This window comes from Ambystoma mexicanum, chromosome 5p (genome assembly GCF_040938575.1).
Source record: "Ambystoma mexicanum isolate Mex_15411 chromosome 5p, UKY_AmexF1_1, whole genome shotgun sequence".
Lineage (NCBI taxonomy): Eukaryota > Metazoa > Chordata > Amphibia > Caudata > Ambystomatidae > Ambystoma > Ambystoma mexicanum.
In genome coordinates, this window is record NC_090930.1 from 426,042,724 (window position 1) to 426,050,565 (window position 7,842).

At 44.7% G+C, this 7,842-nt stretch overlaps 1 long non-coding RNA gene across 1 annotated transcript; it reads left to right on the top strand.

Annotated features, from left to right (window-relative positions):
- Nucleotides 1-3,799: 3,799 nt before the first annotated feature.
- LOC138480996 (uncharacterized) lies at nt 3,800-7,272 on the top strand. Its single transcript, XR_011274181.1, has 2 exons — nt 3,800-4,096; nt 4,608-7,272. It is a non-coding gene; the product is annotated as an uncharacterized lncRNA (long non-coding RNA).
- The last annotated feature ends 570 nt before the right edge of the window (nt 7,273-7,842 follow it).

The window sequence follows — 7,842 nt, forward strand, 5'->3', positions numbered from 1 at the left end:
TGCAATAATATAATGAAGGGCTCTTATGTTAGGCACCCCCGCATAGGGGTTAAGATTGCATTGAGAGATTTTGCAACATGCGATTCGAGTGGTATCATTTATGGACTGAGCTGCCCCTATGGCATCTTCTATGTAGGACAGACCACAAGGCGTGCTAAGGAAAGATGGAATGAGCACAAGAGCAACATCAGAACTCTAAACACCAAGTCACCTGTTGCTAGACACTTCGCTGAGAGGAGACATAGAGTAGCACAATTACGTTGTATAATAATAGAGGTGGTACATAAGCCTCAGAGAGATGGGAACATGTCCAAAAAACATATACAATGAGTATTGCCATGGATTAACAAACTGGATTCCCTGCATTCAGCAGGGATGAATGAAGAGTTCTATTTGGGAGCTTTTTTATGATCCAAAAATATGATTAATATCAAACTGTGGTTGGAGTGAAAAACTGTATACTTTCTAGTTGATGTCTTATATGGGAACGAGAAGTTCTATTGGTGATCATATGTATTTTAAACTGGAATTACAGAGACTATTAAGTCCATATCATTGTGAATTTAATGTACAGTCCAGTATATGAACTTAAGTGGGACAATATACATCACTGGGGTCTTTAGTCCATTAGATTGTTACCGTGTTGAAGGGTCCTTATTCAATTGGATTGCAAAGTTTGTGGCTTATGCCCTGACTTTTCGGACCGATTGTTTTTGAGGACACAAAATTCTTTCCTAAAATGTTGTCTCTTAAATACCATGTTCTTCCCCCTTTCTTTGGGAGTATATTTGACAATTTGTCATACCATCATCCTCCTACCAACTTAGAATTGTCACGATTGTTGAGACATTCTGCCTTATCCGCCATCAAATCTGATTGGAAGCGTGTGTTACCATCCTTTTAAAACTGAGCAATGTTTGTACAATGAGGCAATCATGTGTCTGTGTGATGATGTCATACGTCACATTATATAAAATGGTGGCCATCTTGGGTTGTTCGCCTGGATGTTTGACTGAAATATGACAACGAGCCTGATTACCTCACGCTGGTGAGTAGGGATCTTCACTAGTTGGTTTACCACATTACAGTGTTCGTCTGAAGAGGTACATTAGAGTAGTAACCTAATCCCTGGATGCTTTTGTCATTAAAACAGTATACACCACGTCTTCTGACAATTACAGAGACCAATCTTGACCCTGCATTGACAGTTTGAGTCAGCTGACTCATACCTTTAAGGTGGGAAGTTTCTTTCTACTTCTACACACCTTGGGATACCTATATTAGACAAGTATTTAGTAAGATTACTGACTTTGGGATGCTTAATGCATTAGATCAGTATTGAGCATCATTACTGACATTTAGTTTTGTGACTGTACAGATTAGCCTCACAGACTCTAAAACCTTTTGCAATGAGGAGATGACGGTATCGATCTCTGCTTATTACCTTTAGGTAAGATGGTGAAGAGTTACTCTCCTCAATAGGATTGCTTTTTAGTTCACTAAAATTAGCCACCAATAAAATCCAGGTGAATAGGGATGCTTAACACAGGAGTTTGATTTTTCACTGATTGTTATAATTTATTCTCTTGTTTTTTAAGTTGGGTATGAGTACATAATTAGCTAAGACACTCTGTTTACCTTATAGTAATGGGAAATTGAATCTGTTGAATTGACGACATAACCCTGCTCCTGATGAAGGGGAATACCCGAAACACGTAGAGCTCTTTATTTGTTTGAATACATTATTAAATGAACTATTTGAGAGTGTATATGAATTACTGTTTTGTTTACAAATGTGCCTGTTTATTCATTTTGATTTACATCTTGAAGAATGTTGACTGGCTTCAGTCTATTCGCTGTGCAGGGGACGCAAGAGTCCTTATTTAAGGCTTGTTCCTTCCTTTTGTTATTGATGTACCATCGTGGGCAGGGTGGTCTTATTCTCCTCTGCACCCGAAGTTGTTTTATCCTTTTAACTTGATACTTACATCATCTAGGTGTGCAACATCTGTGTTTTTTTACAAGTATGTTTGTCACATGGTCAGTTCAGAGACCAATAATATTGGGACTAGCAAAGACTGTATCAAAACTGGGAGTTGTAGTTTGATCTTTGTTACTATCATATTATTGGTTAATTCATTTCTGCTCGAGTAGTAAAATGGAAGAGAAAGCATAATCCGAGCCTGTTATGTTCCGGCCCTGCACGGACGCAGAACGTGGTAGGTCTCAGAGGTAGGCCTCTGAGGGCGGGGCTTTTATTCAAACACCCTACGTCACCGCGTAGCGGGGCGGATATAACACATGTGGTCTTGAAACAAATATACATTGACCATGCTTCTAAGTAGAAAGTGGCCGGCATGTGCTACTTTTTTGTATAACACATGGGCTTACAATGGATCCACCATATCTGAATTATTTCAAAGCAGTATTTGGATACTGTGTTTCTGTTCCAAGAATTTTTAACGTCCCCTGATACGTGGGGCATATATGAATCACTCCTTATACCAAAAACGTGTTATTGTAAGTCTGAATACACTGCAATTAGTATTTTGAAAAAAATATGTAACCAATTGGGGAGTGTCCGATAGAAAAAAGGGTCGCGTTGCCAAGCATGAACCAATTAAAGAGTTGAATATATCGAACGAACGAGAATCCCACTTGCAAGGGTGTAGAACAAACATGTATATACCATCAATGCTTGTAGAAGAATCACCCTCCCCGCTTAAGTGTGTGTCTTCGTAACGCAGGAGTCCTTGGGAACTTCCTCGTGCTGTTGCAGATTTAAATGCGTGCAGCCGAAATATTAAACGTCCAGTAAATAGGTTTCTGGAAAGATGCACTCTCGTACAGTTATATGGAAACCTTACGCGTGCAGGAATTACAAAATGTAGGCAATCCTCCAACCCCCACTTATGCGTCCATCGGTGCCCCGGAAGGGCTTGGTGATTAAAACCAACTAAAACATGCACCGCTCAGAAAATGCTATAAGATTTCTATTAAACGTGTTTGTATGTTATTGAGCTTGCTGCAAATGGTGTTCCCAACAAAACCGGTTTCTTTGCGCTTATTCTGTCAACCTTCTCGTAGGTAAAGGACTGAAATGCTACAGTCTGACTGCCAGAAGTTGTGAGAGACCGCCGGCACTGGCGTGTGCACCCAGCGTTTTCGTGGGTTAGTTGCAACCGGGGGATGTCCTGCCCCAAGTACGTAGGCTAGGCACCAAGCAGGGAGAGGAGACGTCCCCACTACACACGCCGTGATTGACAGCTCATTGTTCTGGAGCAGCTTAAAGTTATTAAGTGCTGAGCGTGGTGAGATCGAAGGGGGGAGGGGCACGGTTCGGCCCCGCGGGGTGGAGGAGTGGGCGACAAGCTGTTGGCTTTTAGCCTCAGCATGACCATAGTATAGGGGTGGGTCACGTGCCTTGCTTTTCTAGGCTTGCTCAAGGCACTTTTTTTTTCTTTCAGTGGGGGGGCAGTCTTTGTTCTCGCGCTTCTTCGGCGTAACACGAGACGCACTTGTTTTGAACTCAAACGAACCCGTCAGCCTGTTAAGCCCAACGGCGACTTCTCTTTGGTGGTTTGACGCATGCATTTTATGTAAACGGCAGTTAAGTTTGGAGCTAGTACTGTAACAAATCGTTAAACTTCGGTGTATATTTGTCGATGATAGTAGGGAATCCCGTTTTATTAAAAGTGTCGGATGCGCACACATGTTGCGCAGATTGCCTAACAAATGACACAGTGCGCACACGCGCAGCGGTAGTAGTGCGTCCGGTGGGCGGGGCCGGCACCGTGGGACACAATTAGTGATGGCAATGCGGCGGATGTGCCCCTTCCCCGGGGCCTCCTCGCTCTGGTTGGTGAGGGGCGGGGGGCGCCGCCCTGGGGTCGGGCCACATGATATTGTGTTCGCGCCACTTTCCTACAGGTCTTCAGCAGCAGGTTGATCGGCAAATCAGTGCCGTGGAGGAGTAACGGCTAGGGTGGTTTCTCCGGGCAACCACCTGTAGGATTGATGCCTGCGATCGCACGCTCTCCTGTGCTGGGCTAGAAGGAACCCCGGTTTATATGCCGCCGGAGTGATTTTGAAACCAGTAGGTAGTCGGTTCCCTTTCTGGTGTATTCGGCGTCACGCAGTCCTCCTGTGTTGGCTGTTTTGAAAGACGCAGGAAGCACATGGCACCTCTGCCGCCTGTGCCTTTGACCGCGTGCGGGCCGGAATGCGCCTGCGTCTGGTGGTCTGGGGGATGTAGTCCTGAACTCTAGCGCAGGAGGAAACTGTGAGGGCTAGGTGCATGCTTTCTATGTTTTTCTCTTGCCTGCGTAGCCTTTGACGCTACACCAGTTAGGTTTAAAAATTGGTTGTTTTCTCCCCTTTAATCTTTCGGCCACCCGACCACTAGTGATGCGACCTTGCAACGTTCGTTCAAATTGTAGTATGTATCGCAGTCTGCAACCCCCAGGCAGGCATCTCCTCGTGGGGCGTACCCGGGAATTGCAAGTTTTGCTGCAAGGGGGCGGGGTCTGTCGTTTGGCGCGTTTTAGAATTTAAATGGGCGGACTTCATTTCCCACACTGCCCTGCTTTCTTTCTCTTTAATCTCAGGACTAGCACGAGGGCCATGGACGCGTGGTTCGCCGAAAGAAGGCGGGATGCTCGGGGGAGAAGAGCTGGCTCTTGGTCACCGGGACCCAAAGAAGGCTTTGACGGACGGGCCTGGGACACACGGGACCCCTCGCGGGCTGCGACACAGCCGTTGGCAGGGTGCTGGGATGCGCAGGAACTCTTTGCTGCTTTACTCTCCAACTGCGGGGTGCGGCCCCTGCTGCTCAGCCGTGCTGTCTCCCCTTACTCCCGGTACCCCGAGTAGCATTGTACCGTACGCTGTGAAGTACGGCGGAGACATGACTAAATTACTTTTTTTTCCCTTCTGATTTGATAAATCCGCAATGTTCGTACAGGAACGGGCAGCGATCGCATCGTTTATAGGGGAGGTGATTCATGGGTGGCTTTATGGTTCTTTTTTGTATCTGCTGATTGTGAACTATTTTAGTTATTGATATGTTTTAGGCTCTCTTTTTGCCCGCATGTGATTCATGTTAAATTACACTTTTTGTTAAATATGCTTTACCCTTTTCGTTTTGGTTAAGCTCCCACTAACGCATTTCATTGTAATAACTTGTGTGAGAGGATTGTTTTCTTAACCGATTGTATTCAATATGTACCAAGTTCATCTTGCGCATGTGGTTTTTATTTTGGGTTTATTTTTTAAGTTTAAAGCAGGCTGCAATTGGAAGCACACTGGGTTGTCGCTGCCTGGTCTTGGCCTAAAGAAGTCAGGGTTGTGTAAAAGTGCTTACAGTGCAGGTAGATCCGTGTAACTACTGCAATGGAAGCACTTCCAGCATTACCACGGCAATTCCAACGGTGGGTTTATTGAAAATGTGAATGCTCAATGCACGTTTCCCTCGTGTGTTAAGGTGCATCTAGTGCAGTTAGTGAAGTAGCGTAGAATCTACTGCCCTAAATGCTCCTTCTGGCACAAGATGCAGAAATAAACCACGCCGTCAATGCTTCTTATTTAAGCCGTTGGTAACTGTCTAATACTTGTGAATGCTGAACGGATTAATTGGATTTGCCGTCACTCTGCCTCTTCAGTACCAAAGTGCTCATAGTGCAGGTAGTTTTGAATATAATCTACTGTAATGTGAGCACTTACAGTACTGTTGTGGTAAATCTCCGTTTTGAAGATATGAGATGGCTGCCATAGTTAGTTTTGCAGGTTTGCATCCAGCGTATCTGTCAGTTGCTGTGCAAATCCATGCAAAACTGATCATGCCAGTTAAAGTCCGTCGCTGGATGACCGACGTTTCGATGTCCGAAGTTTCCATGACCTCAACAAACCTGGGTAGTTTTTAATGCTGGCTTCTCCGTGGGTGGGGATTTGTTGCATTACTTGTGACTATGTTTAAAGTATTGCACTTGTCCCGGCCTGTGGAGGAAAGGAGGGCTTTTCGTCACACGCCAAACTACATTTGTTTTGCTGTTGTCGGGTGGATCACGATGCAATTTTGCTTGGTTTTGTAGGACGAAAATTGCACGGTATCCATCTGTAAACCGCACGACCATCAACTGGCCTCTTTTTGTCAGTAGTTGGGAGACTGCTGACGTGGTGGAAGAAGATTACTTTTGTTTCTGGTGTTATGTAACTTTTAATAAACATGTTACCCCTGACTTCATGTACTTTATTTGCTTACAGGGTTGAGTTTGTCTGTAAAAGTGTCACTAACATTCTGTTTAAAATATTTACTCGCGTTTAGCTGCAAATTGTACAGAAGCGTGATCGCCCTACTTGCCTGCGTTGGTTCTGCTAACCGAACCTGATCATAGAAGTACTTGACGGCCTGTGTAACGAGGCATCTGTGACCTGGTTGCCCATGTCAGATTCCACTGAATAATCAAATACTTAGTGGAAATGATTACGTGATGAACGGCAGGGTGCCGCTTGGTCTGGCTGCACGTGTAGAAATCGACCTTGTGGGGAGGACGGGGCAATAGACCATCTCACCAGGCCTGCAGTGTCCCGGAAGTGGACTCAATGGTGGGTTTGGCGAAGTGTACTATCGTGTGGCGCATGGAGGAATATCTTCATGTAAATGCATTTGTGTACATTAGGTGACATCCTTCCTGTTAAAGGTAATTTGTACGTGTCGTTATTGTAACGCAGTATGTTTCTAACCTTTTGGTTCTTGGTAGTTTGGCCTACGACTCTTAAATGTCCTGGCTAGGGCTAATTGGACGTCTGGTGAACCAAACGTAGCCCCCAACTCTTGATATCATGTGTTTCTTGTGATTTTTCGCGGCCTGGCGGGCGGACCCCACTTTTTGCCCCCTCCCGTTTGTACGGCCTGTTATTTTCCCTCCTGTTATTTTCCCTCCTAGTTTACTCCTTATCATAGCCTACCCTTAACTCGCAAGTTTTCCATGCTTAACATTGGTAGCCGTATTTGTGGACGTCCCTACCCCACACCTTTCATCTTGGCTGTGCGTAGCTTTCTCTGGTGAAAGCAAGACCTGTGGATATACACAACACACGGTTGTGTGGTCATGTGCAGCATTGCACATTGAGGCCATACACCTGGGGAAAGGGCGCTATATAAATGACGATTACAGTGTGACATCCATCTGGCAGCGTGAATTTCTTGTAGTCGTGACTTCCCTCTTCATGCCATGGGAAGAGAAGAATAAACATATGTTTGTTTATACTCAATCTGGTACCGTGCCGTTTGCTAATCAGTGGCACAGTTCATGAGCGTTTCATAGCGATCCCTAAAACATGTAATGTCCAATTTGTAAATGTTGGCTGGTGCCTGATTTGTGAGGGAACTGGCAAATATCTAAAGGAGTTAAACAAACCACTTGTTAACTGAACAGTTGGCGATTAACTCTTGAACACGGACTTAGCCTTTAATACTGCTGCAAACGGGGCATTGAGGGCTATAGGGGCGTACTTACTGCAAACGCATGTATCCTTGTGTAGCTAACAATGACTAAAGGAAAGGCACAATGTGGATCTTGTTTTGTAGCATTTTGAAAACCATTGTATTTTTTTTTGTATTTTATTTATAAAGCGCATATGGGCGCGTAAGTTAGATCTGGTTACAGTTACAATTTAAAGCAGTCAACAATGGTTACGTTAGTTACAGATAGGTACAAACATAGTATTTCTAGTGCGTACAACTATACATTAAATTGCAGAGTGTGCCGGCAATAGTCTAGCGTGCTGGGTTCAGGAGGTTAGGCTGTCTATAGTCCAGATTGTGAAGCCAGCACTTTGATG